The sequence below is a fragment of the Phoxinus phoxinus genome, assembly GCF_949152265.1.
Source record: "Phoxinus phoxinus genome assembly, chromosome: 6".
In the NCBI taxonomy this organism is placed as follows: domain Eukaryota; kingdom Metazoa; phylum Chordata; class Actinopteri; order Cypriniformes; family Leuciscidae; genus Phoxinus; species Phoxinus phoxinus.
In genome coordinates, this window is record NC_136881.1 from 18009600 (window position 1) to 18024979 (window position 15380).

Consider the following 15380-nt stretch of genomic DNA (forward strand, 5'->3'; position numbering starts at 1 on the left):
CTTTGGGGGTGGGCCCCGTCCCGGTGGATTTATTCCTCCACCTATTTTTGGGGGTCGGCTGCGCCCCTGCCTTCGTCTTCAGGCAGGATATGCAGATTCCCTACCCTCGGAATGCGAGCTACGGACGGGGCCTACGCCAAAGAACTTGATTGTTTGCTGAGCCCTTAAATAAATGTTCATTGTCACAGCATTAATTCTCCCGAGTCTTTCTGGTAGAACTGGTGGCAGACTAAAATGTACGTTATGAAATGAGATTGGAGTAAAAACACGAAGCCTAATGTCATACATGTGTTTCTTTATATAGACAGAAACATGTTGAAATGTGAACTAGACTGGTAGGTAACTTTTCAATGCTAAATTTATATACATGTATGACACGAGGATGATTTTATGTTCGATAATAAAACAAAGCATGATAAAAGTAGGCTAGTATTACTGTAGTATGGTGAATAGTATAATGTTTAGTCCCGTGTTTACTGTTAAATACTGTGTTTGTGGATATCTGCTCAAATGTAGATGTATGTTTTTTCTTGTTGTTTTCTACAGAAGTAAACTACATCCAAGTATAGCAAGGTCCTGATGTCATTTACAGCGCAGTCGTCTCTCGAAACTGGAACTGGACTGTGGATATACAACAGCAAGCAGCTGATTAATTTTTGACAAGCAGCTGATCACAATGGACTCTATGCACATCTGCACTACTTCCTGAACTTTAGCCAGCTCCTTTGTTTCCTGTCTGCCATTATTGGACAAACTGATTAATCCAGGTGTGCCTGACCAACAACAATAATCAGACACACCTGGATTAATCAGTTTGTCCAATAATGGCAGACAGGAAACAAAGGAGCTGGCTAAAGTTCAGGAAGTAGTGCAGCTGTGCATAAAGTCCATTTTCACTTTTCATTTCAGGTGGTATGTTATTCATTACAATATGCATGTTTACTGCTAAGCGTTTCGGGTATTGACAACATGCTTGTTGCTATGGCTCATGCGGGTATTGGCAACATACTCGTTTAGGTCATCCAGGTAAGGGCAACATACTTGTTGCTTAAGGCTTTCCGGTATTGTTGGTAACATGCTGTTGCTCAAGCTTTTCATGTATTGGCAACATGCTTGTTGCCTTGGCTCACCCAGGTAACCACAAAAGCATCCAGATTGCGTTGTCAGTTGGGTTTGGGGGATATTGGCATATGGTTTTGTTTTGGGGGGTTATTGCTGCTCTCCTTGCTCTTATCCATGTTAGGCTGCATGGATGCTCAGGGAGTTCTCGCCCAGAACGGAACCATACCGCCAATCCAAAATGTATGCTAATTGTCAATCATATATGACGATAGTGGTCCTGACAGAAATCAAGCGTAGCGTTAGTTCTGGCAGGTCACGTTAGTCAAGCTCGCATCAGCTGACTATCAGCTGATCCACATCTACCTATAGGAATACGACGCCTATCACCGTATACATATATAAGCTCTTGCGTTTCTCAGGACAAATTACCCTCCTCCATCCCCAGCCCCTGCTCTCGTCATATAGGATTTGGCATTCTGATTCCCCTTGAATCAAAATTCTCGAATTATGTCGTACTTAAAATCTTGAATTAATGATATCTGCAATACATTCATGTTGGTTCTGTTCTGTTTACCCCAAGGGGGGTTATTGCTGCTCTCCCTGCTCTTGTCCATGCTAGGCTGCATGGATGCGTAGGCAGTTCTTGCCCAGAACGGAACCATACCGCCAATCCAAACTGTATGCTAATTGTCAATCATACATGATGATAGTGGTCCTGACAGATATGTGCTTTTTGTCCTTTGTTGTGTGTCTTTGGATTATGTTGTGTTGTAAATAAATCCAAATCCATTCTTTTTTAAATCTCCTCATTCTTTGTGCAAGGTTCCTCATAGGGCCTGATAGCACCTACTAGGGCCATTATGGGAGGGTCTTTGTCTTTCTCAGGTGTGAAACACTCAATATTCATGACGAGTCACGCCTTCCTCGCATACAGCTTTCTTACACAAAACATGTCTTACAAATTTTAAATCATTATATGTGACCTGATCCAGCAAAATGAGTCACAGTGACCCAAATTTCAAAATTGAGATTTTGATATCAATGGAAAGAGGAGATCATAAGCTTTCAAATGATATCCTAGTCAAAGTCATACCTTGAATGGTTTTAAAGATATACACATTTGAATTATGGTCGTCTGCCCTCTTTTTCCAACTGGAAACCTGAGAAAATAGCTTTTAAAGTTTTTTGCCCATATTTTTGTAGATATCTTTCAAAATCCATTGCATTTAAAGGGATAAACTATTTTTTTACAGCTTAATTTGACCAAAGATATTAATATATATAAATGCTATTACAGTAAACCAGGCTGAAGATCAAATTATTGTAAAGTATTTATTTGAATAAATATTTCAAAAGGCACTTTTACAGAGATTTACAAAAATCAGAAAGATTGAACAGAAGTGCTACATTTTAGCTAGAGAGAGAAAGAGTGTGTGTGTGTGTGTGTGTGTGTGTTTGTGTGTTTGTGCGTGTGCGTGTGCGTGCGCGCGCGCGTGTGTGTGTGTTGTGTGTGTGTGCGTGTGTGTGTGCGTGCGCGCGCGCGTGTGTGTGTATGTGTGTGTGTGTGTGTGTGTGTGTGTAGGCTAGTTGACAATAACAGTGTAACAAATTAATAACGGAGATACCAACAGTTAAATATTGGGTTTACACAGAGCGCTGCGAGTCTGACAGGAGGATGGCTGGACCAATCGCGTGCCGCGGGGCTTCCCATTGACAAATGATCAGCGTTTGTGTACATTTCTAAACTTTTTGATTGGCTCAATACAACGTGTAACACCATTTGGAGAGCAGAGATAGTTTCAGGGTATATCCGGGAAATGTTCAGAGGTGACGAGAGGATTTGAGAAAAGCAATGTTCATTTCCAACGAATTTAGTAAAACTTTGTCAAGTTTAATAGTCATTTAAATACATTTGCTCAATCATCTGGACCACGAAACTTTGGAAGATTATTTTTGAATGTCTTTTCTTTGAAATTAGCAAAAAAAAAATTTTTTTGTTTTTTTATTGTTTTTTCACATTATCGGCCCGTATCTTAAAATGGAACGTTGCGACTTCCGACTCATTTCGCCAGATCGGGTCACATATTGTTTTATCTGAATGAGTAGGCAGGATGATTTTCACATAGTTTTGGAGCAAATATTCTAGGCTACATGATACAATTTTCAAAAGTCTTGTGAAGAAATAATAAGTATGGGTTTCATGAACTTATTTCAGTGACAATTGTTTTGTTTTTTCACAAACCACACATAAATGTCATTATCTCAAAACTACACACTTTTACATACATGGTGCTTACATATTATTGTAGCAGAGTTTGTGCTAAATACAGTGTAATCAGACTTTAGCCATAACAATTTCACAAGTAAAAGAAATAAGCACAAATGTCAGAGCATGTCAGAACATCTCCAGGACCCAGAAAACACCTCAGACCCCAGAGGGTTAATCTGGATCTGTTTGCGTCTTGAGAGATGACACACTGTCCACTGTGGTTCTCCCTCACACACCCAGCCCCGCTGGGGTTGGATGCCATGGTGCAGACATGGCCACACACATTCACAAGATTTTATAGCCTGGACCTCCCATCAACACCTGGTGCACGAGTGCTCTTGTCCTAGTTGTGCCTGAGACAGCTTCACACTGGGATAGGCAGGTATGTTGTTGTGGCATAGTGGGTACTCGTTCCCCAAAGTGTCATATCTATGCAGTTCGAGTTCCCTCGAAAGGGAACGTCTCGGGTTACGACTGTAACCCTTGTTCCCTGAGAAAGGGAACGAGAACTGCGCCCCTCCGCCATGGCTCTACCTGCCTGGGAGCTACTTGCTTCATCGCGAAGCTAACACTGACGGCATCCCTTTGTAGCTTCTAGGTGTGCCATCACACTCTACGTCATCACGCAACACCAATAGGATTGGACTAGTTTCATTCATACTTCAGACGCGTTACGCTAAGGGGCGGTTCCCCAAAGTGTCATATTGGAGCAGTTCTCGTTCCCTTTTCTCAGGGAACAAGGGTTACAGTCGTAACCCGAGACGTTTTTCATAAATTTTTGTATTTTGGAACAGTGAGAAACAAACAATTGCTACTGCAATTTAAAATATTTAATTGGACCAAAAACACGGTTTGGTAAACTACATTTTTCCATTGGCTCAACATATTATTTCTGGTTGAGCCCATGTTACCAGACTTTTGCAAAAATTTATAATGTTAAATTCACAGAAATTCAATTATGCCAATTGAAAAATCTAGATGTGACTAGTCAGTGGAATTTCTAGTCAGTAATTCGACTTTGGGTTGCACAACGCATGTGACAAACCATTACCATTTTTATCTTATGAAGATGTCTGTCATTCAAGTGTAAAGAGAGACTTTTTTGTTTAAAAATTAATTTTCTTTGCCCTACCTGCTTGTGAGCACAGAGCGCCACTGCTAGGGCTGTCATACTGGATCAGAGCTCTACTGATTACTTCCACTTTGTCACCTTCATCAGGAAATGATTCTGGCATACACTCACACCCTGGTTTCACCACATCAATATGTGCTGTGAGAAAAAAAAAATGTAGAAAGAAAATAAATAATAAAAAGGAGGGCATGATACAACTTTACACTCTCTCTCCCTCTATGGCTTTTGAGCCATATTTTCCCAGAGGAAAAATTAATTGCTCAGTGGTTGCTTTTCCTAAGCTCAGGAGACTCCTATATCTCTCATTTTAGTATCAACAATATTTCAGATGATTCTTCTAAAATATTAGAAATTAAAGTAGACACAAATGAGACATGAGAAATATCTGAGAGAAAAGGAGTAAAAACTGAGAATGTGCTGGATGAAACATAGAATGTTTTTATTTTCTTACTGTAATCTCTTTCAAGACAAAGGTTGCTCTTTCTAAGCATGAGACTTAGTTGTGATTCTTATATATCTCTCATTTTAGTTTCAACAGTGTTTCAGATTTTTGCCGTAAATAATAGACACAAATTAGACACAACTGAGACATGGGAAAGTTGTTGAGATCTCTTCTGAAACATAGGAGACAAATTTTAAGTTTAGCTATCTATAAATATAAGCCAAATTACTTGGATCTTTAAATCTTTAAATTGCATCTTTGAGGCAAAGTGTTTGTTTTTTTCTTGAGCAGATGGTTGACCCTCTTTACAGGTTCATCAAATTCCGGTTAGTAGAGAGAGGAACGATGGTGGCGAATAAGGAATATTCCTTCCTTCCAGAAAAATAGAGAAATCAGCAAACGTAAACTGAACACTGTTATCAGTAACCATACTTCATGGTGGCTAAAGACTAATGACAGAACCAAAACATCTCAGGTTACGACTGTAACCTATGTTCCCTGAGAACAGGGAACGAGACACTGCGTCAAAGCGCTAGGGGAACGCCTTCGTGTGAACCGGTGTCTGAAACGCTTGTCTAATCACGACAATCATATTGGCCAGCAACAGCCTATGACATCATCACCATGCGACCCGGAAGTATATAAGTGGAGCCTGGAGAAGATGTCAACAACTTATCGTCTGAGGGGACTGTTCAGCAGGCATCCCCGAGGCATGGCGGGAAGACGCAGTGTCTCGTTCCCTGTTCTCAGGGAACATAGGTTATAGTCGTAACCTGAGACGTTATGGTGGGCTCCTTTAAGGCAGGGGTGCCCAATCCTGCTCCTGGCGATCGACTGTCCTGCACAGTTCATCTCCAACCCTAATCAAACATACCTGCCTTTAATTTTGAAGTGATCCTGACATGCTCTGAAGACCTTAATTGGTTGCTTCATGTGTGTTTGATTAGGGTTGGAGATGAACTGTGCAGGACAGCCGATCGCCAGGAGCAGGATTGGGCACCCCCGCTTTAGGGGAATATGGCCAGGGGGTCCAAAGGATTCCCGTCCAGTTACTTTCTGAGGGGGACATGAAGTCAACCCCACATGCCACCAGGGAGGCTGACCAGGTCTAATTTAATGACATAGTCTTGCCAACAACCTGTCTGTTTTCTAAACAGAGTCTCTGACATATTTTGCCTCACTTGTCGATGCATCCGATACGGGGGACTGCAGATAGTGGCAGTTATCGCTCATAGACCGGATCGTAGAGACGGGCACCCTGGAGAGTAGAACTCAGCATAGCACTTTCTAACCCTTGCGAACAAGGAGAGTAACTCTACTCGATCCTGGATCTACACAGTGCTTCAGAGCCCTGTGGAGGCCGGGCACTCTGAAAGGGACCCTAACCAGGGGAGAGCCTTCAACTCTAGGGCTGATCTAACAGGGAGGTCTCGTGAGAGTTCTTCGACCTTCCAACCAGAATTAGGGAGCCAAGTATTCATACAGAACGATCCTCAGATAGATTCTGGAACACTATACTCAAAACCTGATAAGTATTGACCAGGCTCTGGGCTAGGTTTTGCCTTTACAATGCTAAGAATCCATCTCGTTGGGGATCCGCCTTCAAGGAGTGGAGGCATCCGATAGGGCGGACTGCAGATAGTGGCAGTAAGCACTCACAGATCGTATCATAGAGATGGGCATCCTGTAGAGTAGAACTCAGCATAGCGCTTACTAACCCTTGCAAATGAGTGGAGTGAATCAACTTGATCATGGATCTACACAGTGCTTAGGAGCCCTGTGGAGGCTGGGCACTCTGAAAGGGACCCTAATAAGGGGAGGGCCTCCAGCTCTAAGGTTTACATTGCCAATGGGCAGTGTTAAGTATTATCGACCCTTTAAAGCAAGGGGAGTATAATCTTACGCAACCGGACTATCGAGGAGGCCTACTGTAAGGCCTACGACCTAGAATGTCACAGGCGTCAGCCCAGGCAGTGCTTCGGCTCTAAGGGAGCATACTCAACCATCCCAAGTGGGAGGGAGTAACTAATCTGTCTCTACCTGAGCCTGGGTGGTGAAGGGTGATATCTTATATGAGCTATGGGTAGCAAAGTACTGTAAATAAAGACCCTAACAAGGGGAGTACTATCAGCATGACCCTGAGGAATGTATCAGGGTCGAGGCCTATTATATTGTATTTTTACAAGAAAGATTTTACATTCTCTACTAAACCCAAGGAAATGGAAGCTACAATAAGCCAACGACATTCAACCTAATGACTTGAATTATTTTATTCAAGGGACTTGTATTAAATTGTAAGGCCTAGCTGGATAAACTAGCTACAATACTCAGATCAGGAGGCCTGAGCACACTGCTTCTTACTTTCTAGAGAGAACAGGCCTGACAATGCCCATGATATATCTGCATGGGAGAATTTGAAGATAGCCTGCTACTTATGCTGCTACCCTGTAACACCACTAGCATTTTTACGCCTAGTGCAAAAGGCGGGCCTTGGCTAGACGACTTTTGTAGTAAGAGGAGACCAGTACTAGGAACAACTAGATTTACAGAAAAAAAATATCCTGATGGGCTCTAGCTCGAGGCGAGAATGCTTGCAAACCACCACCAATTTCTTAGTTACTAAGCCTAAGCCAGAAATCGAGGCGGCCCCATAAAGGCCGACACACGAATATAAAGTGACTGAAGTTCAGAACTATAATCGCAGTTCATACTTCCCCATTAGTATGCATCATTTGTGCAGTTATTGCCTTTCACCTGTTCTGCATCAGTGTTCATTGTTCAGCCTTTATCTGCCTCGTTTACGGAGTACTCCTTGCGAAGTATTGCGCCTCTACATGTTCATGTCCGAGCCGTTTCTCAATACCCTGTCTTCCTGTGTTACTGACCTTCGCTTATCTACATTATCTGATTGTCTGTAGCCTGCTTTTCGACCCACTGCCTAGACCTCTCACCTGTCCCTGGATACTGTTTTGTTCGCCGCCTGCCTATCATTCAAACTTACTAAAAATTTATGTAAAGGGAGGAGACCTACCAAGCTCAACCTGCTACCCAGAGAGCGATGGCCTAAACGACATTCCCAAAAATGGAGGCCTATCACCATAAAGCCTGTTTTATGCTTCTGCGTCAACTCCACGCCGTAGCTACGCCGTCACTCCTACGTGTACCGTGGCCGTTTTATGGTTCTGCATCGGGTTGTGTTGCATCGCGGTGCATTTCACCGCAGGGAACGCTAGGGGGGTGGGGGTGTGACCAATCACAGCCCTTGTGGCCTGCGTCGCCTCGACGCGTAGTTACAATTTTTTGGAGGTGCACGTCGAGCTACGGCAAATTGAAGGAATAACTCATAATAGGTCCAGCCTCAGGTTGATGCAAGAAGCGCTTGGGGTGCAGGGTGGCTGTGAGGGTTTGGGTTGTATATCCTCTTCACCCTCATCAGCCGCCATCTGCTCTCTTGGGCTGGTTGTTTTTATACACAACAGAGCACCCGCTGCTGGATCAGTGGATGTTAGTAACAACACATATCCTCATCCTGCAGCTCACTCTCGCGAGTCTTTGAAGGGCGTGATAAATTAACAACTCTCTCTACTTCCTCAGCGAGCTCCCTCTGAAAAAACCCACTATTCTAGTCTCTGCTCCGCCTTGTACAGATGTCTGTCCCTCTTCTCTTGAGAAGAGAGCAGACGAGAGTGGAGTTTTCTCAAGGGAAAAACTCACAGTGACACAAGCAGATCCCTCAGGAACTGATCGTGCATGCTCTGAGCCCAAACAATAAACACACAAGTTGTGTGTTCCATGTAGCCATCCGTCCTCATCACAGGAAGTCCCTGTGGTTCGCTTTCGTGTGCGAGGGAAGTGTTACCAATATTGTGTTCTTCCTTTCGGCCTAGGTAAAACTAGGCCAGTCACTCACTGTGAAACATTTTCAGAGACTGTTGGGTCTCATGGCAGCTGCGTCCAACGTAATATCTTTTGGCCTCCTGTACATGAGACCCTTACAGTTGTGGCGCAGAACCAAGGGGTTTTCTCCGAGGGGAAATCTAAAATTTTGCATGATAAAGATCACGTGGCAATGCCTACGTGCCTTAGTCATGTGGAAGAAACCTTGGTTCCTCACCCAAGGCCCAGTGTCAGGGGCTTCTTGTCGTCGCGTAATGCTAATGACAGATGCTTCCTTCACAGGTTGGGGTGCGATCATGACTGGTCGCTCGGCGCAAGGTCTGTGGCATGACCATCTACTTTCTTAGCACATAAATCTGCTAGAAATTATAGTGGTTTTTCGAGCTCTCAAACACTTCCTCCCAGACTTGAGGGGTCATCATGTGCTTGTCCGCATCATGTGCTTCTCTCTGCTCCAGGGACTTCTAGAGAGTTTGCCGGGACAAGGCCCGTCTTCTGTCAATAGCCCCGTTTTAGCAGGCCCGAGCACGGTTCTCAGACCTTGGGTTTCTCCTCGACGGCTCTCCTCTGGAGATTCCGCTCGGGGGGGACTTTTTATCTTAGGCGAGCGGGTCGATCCTTCACCCTCCCCAGAATTGTGGAAACTTTGGGCTTGGCCTCTGAGGGGGCCCAGCTCATAAGTTCAGGTCTCTTAACTGAGGTTGTTGAGACCATCCTCCACTCCAGAGCTCCCTCCACGAGGAAACTCTACACCTTGAAGTGGATATTGTTCACTTCCTGGTGCGGAGAGCACCATTTTTACCCAGTTATCTGCCCAGTGGTTGCAGTGCTGGAGTTCCTGTAGGACCGTTTCTCCACATGGCGGCCTTAGCTGCTTACCACGTCCCTTTAAGTGTGTGCAGAGATTTCACACAGACAGGCACTTGTTACTATGGCGTCGTGGGTATAGTGTTCACACTGCGTCTCGACGCAGCTCGGGTTCCCTTGAAAGGGAACGTCTCAGGCTACGTATGTAACCCTGGTTCCCTGAGAGTGAACGAGACGCTGCGTCTATGGGATTATTTTTGTGCCAATAATAATGAACGTAACTTTTCAAGAAACTGATGAAAATATCAATTGAAACTGAAAAAAATATCTTTGAAACTGAAAAAGAATAAATCGCGGGCACATTTTTTTACTTCGTTTTTAATACACTGCATGTTTTGCTAACTATTTCTCATATTTCTTTCGCTGATCTGAACTTACAAATGCGCTTCCAGAGTTTTCATTTACGCTTCTGAAGTTCCCCTTCAGGAACTCTCGCTGCGAGACTCGCAGTGGGAACGCCCCTCAGCGTGACGCGTCTGAAGTATGAATGAAATCCGTCAATGAAAAGATGGAGCGTCATAGCGAGTGACGTCACCGACCAGGAAGCTATAAATAACCCCGAATCCACAAGCCGCTAGCTTTTTGTTCTTCAGCAGCTATCGAGTGTGTTTGAAATCTGTGTGTGTGAAAATTGTGTTTGACTGTTGTAGGCAGGAGTTTATCACTATATATCTCTATATATAAAAAAACTAACGAGTGTCAATATGACGAGCGAAAAGCAGCAGTATAGAAAGTGTGTTCCCCCCTGTACTCGTTACATCACGGGTGGGGATTCACACCAGCTATGCGTTGCCTGTCTCGGGGTGCAGCATGCCCAGTCAGCTCTCGAGGGAGCTGACTGTGAGCATTGTGAGCGCTTCCCATCCAGAACTCTGCGCTCGCGGCGCTCGCTCTTCGAGGAGGGTGGGTGGCTTCGAGCTCCCCAGGGCTCGGGTCCCGCTTCAGCTGAGGCTGATCGGAGACGCATGTCCTGGGGTTCGCAGATGGATCTCACCGGCGATGTTGAGACGGGCCCCGCCCTATCTCAGCATTCTCCGGCGGGATCCAGTGCTTCATACCCGGCTCTGGAAGCGCGTGCTGAGGCCGCTACTTCTGCCCGGGTCGAGGCACGGGATGATGATGTGGAACTTAGATTATCCAGTTCTGAGGAGCTGGATGTCGAAAGTTTCACATCAGGAGACTCGTCACACATAAATGCAGATGATGAGCTGATGGATGTTTTGTCTCGTGCTGTGGAAAGACTCAGTATTGAATGGCCAGCTGATAGGCAGGAGTCTAGTGATAAAAAAAGCAAATTATACGATAGATTTCTGCCTCCACGTCCACAGCTTTCTCGCCGGTGTTTGCCGTTTTTCCCTGATTTGCACACTGAGGTGTCTAAATCATGGGTCAGTCCAGTTTCAAGCAGAATTCACACGAATAAATCTAATGCTTATTCTAACATTTTTGGAGCGAAAGCTTCAGGGTATGTGTCAATGCCGAAGGCGGAGGAGACGCTGGCTTGCTATCTCTCTCCGGCTTCGGCGTCTTCACTTAAAACACCGGCCCTTCCCTCTAAACCACTGAAAAGTACATCTGTGTTGGTAGGGAAAGCTTATTCGGCGGCGGGGCAGGCGGCTGCATGTTTACACACTATGGCCATTATGCAGGCTTATCAGGCCGACCTGCTCAAAGATGCTTGTGAAGGGGGGGAAATTTCTGTAAATACTGTTAATGAATTAAGGCAGACTGCTGATCTTGCTCTTCGGGCCACTAGGGAGACCGCCAAATCTGTCGGCAGGTCTATGGCAGCTCTGGTGGCCACGGAGAGGCATTTATGGTTATGTCAAACATCGATGAAAGAAAAAGATAAGAATCTTCTTCTTAATGCTCCCGTCTCGCCTGTGGGTCTCTTCGGTGACGCTCTTCATTCTGTCGCTGAGAAATTCCAGGAGGAGAAAAAACAGACGGATGCTTTTCAGAAATTTATTCCCCTAAAAGTGCGTATTACTGGGCCTGCTGAGCGAGGGCAGACCCAGCCGCCGAATACATCTGCTAAAAGAACACAACAGAAACGGAGCGTCGCGTCTCGTGCCCCCCCGCAGAGAAACTGGAGGGACGAGACGAGGCGCTCTCCGGCGCGACCTTCTCGTGGCAGGGCTGATCTGAGGACAGTCATTGTCGCCAAGAAGGCCGCGTCGAAGAGGTCCTGACGCGATCTGCGCCAGGGCTCTGAGGGTGGACCCCGCCGAGAGAAACTCGTGTTCACCTCCTATAATGGTGCCCTGTCTCTCTCGGCTCCCTCAGGGGCCTGCTCTACCAACCCTGCCAAACCAGGGCGTAGAACGGCCCGGCGAGTGTTTTCCCGAGGGACGCTCGCCGCCTCCAAGGAGGGCTCTAGTGTGCTCAGACCAGCTGCTCCCTGCCGGTGCGCCGTTACAGGGCGCTGTGTCTGTCACGCCGAATATTCAACCAGAGGCCAGCCCCGAGGGGCTGGTTCCCTTAGTAGAATTTTTGGTAGAGTGGAGAAACCTTCAAAATGTGTCTCGTTGGGTCCTGCGCACGATCGAGAGAGGTTACACCATACAATTCAGGTCTCGTCCACCTCGATTCAGAGGGGTCCTTCCCACTGTGGTGGGCCCCGAGCAGGCTCTGGTAATGGAACAGGAGGTTATGACTCTTCTACAAAAAGGAGCTATAGAGCGGGTTCCTCCTCCCAGCAGGGAGTCAGGCTATTACAGCCGTTACTTCATTGTTCCAAAGAAGGACGGGGGGTTGCGTCCGATTTTAGATCTGCGTATTTTAAATCGCACTGTAGGGAAACTCAAGTTCAGAATGCTTACTCTCAAACAGATTGTGTCACAAATCAGGTCCGAGGACTGGTTTGTCACAATAGATCTAAAGGATGCCTACTTCCACATATCGATCCTTCCTCAACATCGGAAGTTCCTGAGGTTTGCGTTTGGGGGCCAAGCGTACCAATATCGGGTTCTTCCGTTCGGCCTAGCACTGTCACCCCGAACTTTTACCAAATGTATGGATGCGGCGATAGCCCCGCTGAGGCTTCAGGGCATCCGCATCCTGAATTACATAGACGACTGGCTAATCCTAGCCCAGTCGGAACAGCAAGCGGTTCGGCATCGAGATGTCGTTCTCGCTCATATCAAGAAGTTGGGGTTGAGACTGAACGCCAAGAAGAGTGTGCTTTCTCCATTACAGAGAACCACTTTTCTCGGTGTAGTGTGGGATTCGACGACGATGCAGGCACGTTTGTCACCTGCTCGTGTTGCTTCGATTCTCGCCGCAGTCAAACAGATCAAGCTAGGCCAGCTTATCACTGTAAAGCAGTTCCAGAGACTGTTAGGTCTCATGGCAGCAGCGTCCAACGTGATTCCTTTTGGCCTGCTGCACATGAGGCCGCTGCAGTGGTGGCTCAGAACCAGGGGATTCTCCCCGAGGGGAAATCCGCTCCGCACGATCTTGAGTTCGCGACGGTGTCTTCGCGCCCTGATCGTGTGGAACGATCCTTGGTTTCTGTCCCAAGGTCCTGTGCTGGGAGCTTCTTGTCGTCGCGTTCTGCTAACGACAGATGCCTCTCTCACGGGTTGGGGGGCGATCATGAGTGGTCGCCCAGCTCAGGGTCTGTGGCAGGACCATCATCTTCAATGGCACATAAACTGCCTAGAAATGTTGGCGGTGTTTCAGGCTCTGAAACACTTCCTCCCAGACCTAAGGGGCCACCATGTTCTTGTCAGGACAGACAACACATCGGTGGTCTCTTATATCAACCATCAGGGGGGTCTGCGCTCGCGGCCTCTATGCAAACTAGCCAGTCAGATCCTTCTATGGTCCCAGGGGAAACTTCTGTCTCTGAGAGCGATTTATCTCCCGGGGTATCTAAATCGAGGGGCAGACATCCTGTCGAGGCAGGGGCCGAGGCCCGGGGAATGGAGACTTCACCCCGAGGTGGTGGAGCTCCTTTGGGAGCACTTTGGTCGTGCCGAGGTAGACCTCTTTGCATCCCGAGAGACATCACACTGTCATCTGTGGTTCTCTCTCAGTCATCCAGCCCCACTGGGGTTGGATGCTATGGTACAGACGTGGCCGAGGTCTCGTCTGTACGCCTTTCCCCCGATTGCTCTGCTCCCAGGAGTTCTGGAGAGGGTCCGCCGGGACGGAGTCAAGCTACTCCTGATAGCCCCGTTCTGGCCGGCCCGAGTATGGTTCTCGGACCTTGTGTCCCTTCTCGACGGCTCTCCCCTGGAGATACCGGTCAGGAGGGACCTATTGTCCCAGGCGAGCGGGTCCATCTTACACCCTCGCCCAGAACTGTGGAGGCTATGGGCTTGGCCTCTGAGGGGGCCCAGCTCGTAGATCTTGGTCTCTCGACTGAGGTCGTTGAGACCATCCTTCAGTCCAGAGCTCCCGCCACTAGGAGACTTTATGCCGCGAGGTGGAAACTTTTCACCTCCTGGTGTAGAGAGCGCCAGCAGGACCCAGTTAACTGCCCGGTTGGTACAGTGCTGGAGTTCCTGCAGGACCGTCTCTCTACAGGGTTATCCCACTCCACACTGAAGGTGTACGTGGCGGCCTTAGCTGCTTACCACGCCCCTTCGAGTGGAGGTTCTCTCGGGAGACACCCACTGATATCTCGTTTCCTCCGTGGCACCTTGAGGCTGAGGCCAGCAGTACGCACGAGGGTACCATCCTGGGACTTGGCCATCGTTCTAGAAGGCCTTTCCCTGGCTCCTTTCGAGCCCCTAGAAGAAGTATCTGAAAAGTTTCTCACTCTTAAGACTATTTTCTTGCTGGCTATCTCATCTCTAAAGAGGATAGGAGATATCCAGGCACTGTCAGTGGCTCCCTCGTGCTTGGAATTCTCGCCTGGTATGGCTAAGGTTTTCCTCTACCCTAGGCCAGGCTATGTTCCCAAGGTCCCAACTATGTCTGCTAGACCTGTTATACTGCAGGCCTTTTGTCCTCCTCCCTTTCTGACGTCAGACCAGGAGAAGCTTAATCTTTTGTGCCCAGTTAGGGCCCTAGACACTTATGTCCACAGAGCTGCCCTGTGGAGGAAGTCTGAACAACTGTTTGTTTGCTTTGGGTCCCCTGATATGGGGGCTCCCGCTTCTAAGCAGAGGATGAGCAAGTGGGTGGTCGAGGCCATCACACTTGCTTATGAGTCGGCCGGTCAGCCTTCCCCTTTGGTTGTACGGGCCCACTCTACTAGGAGTATGGCTGCTTCTAAGGCTCTCCTTTCTGGAGTTTCTCTTCAAGACGTTTGTGATGCGGCAGGCTGGTCCTCACCGCATACTTTCGTCAGGTTTTATAGTCTTGATTTTAGCTCCACTCCTGGGGCTCAGATTCTATCGTCAGTTTGTGCTCCCTAATGCACACACTACGGGTATTTGCTTGTATGGAGACGTGGGTATTGCGTTCCCACTGCGAGTCTCGCAGCGAGAGTTCCTGAAGGGGAACGTTCTGGGTTACGCATGTAACCCTAGTTCCCCGAGGGAACGAACGCTGCGAGTTCCTGCCATACTCCCTGCATCCCCCGGATCGCTGCTTCAGAACTTTAGAAGCTAGCGGCTTGTGGATTCGGGGTTATTTATAGCTTCCTGGTCGGTGACGTCACTCGCTATGACGCTCCATCTTTTCATTGACGGATTTCATTCATACTTCAGACGCGTCACGCTGAGGGGCGTTCCCACTGCGAGTCTCGCAGCGTTCGT